The following is a 283-nucleotide window of genomic DNA, read 5'->3' as shown; positions in this document are numbered from 1 at the left end:
TGGTTCTTTTTGAAATGGTTGACTGCTAATACGGAAAAGAAGGAGTGCTATGCATATCAGTGTTGTTTGTTCTTGAAATTTGCTCTTGACTGTTATTGCTATTGGGAAGCAGGAATCTGGTGCTAATTTCTCTTGGAAAGCCCAAGTGCTTGTAATGGATTCATATTCCAAACTCAAAACTGGAATGTGACATTCTTTCTTTTTATCCTCCTTCTGTTCTCCCCTTTCATCTGGCTTCACTCCAGGTGAAGGTTTTTTGCTTCTTGTTCATTACATTCTCAAG

Source organism: Rhineura floridana, chromosome 4 (genome assembly GCF_030035675.1).
Source record: "Rhineura floridana isolate rRhiFlo1 chromosome 4, rRhiFlo1.hap2, whole genome shotgun sequence".
Classification (NCBI taxonomy): Eukaryota; Metazoa; Chordata; class Lepidosauria; order Squamata; family Rhineuridae; genus Rhineura; species Rhineura floridana.
The sequence above is the reverse complement of the archived record's forward strand: the minus strand, read 5'-3'. Positions refer to the sequence as shown.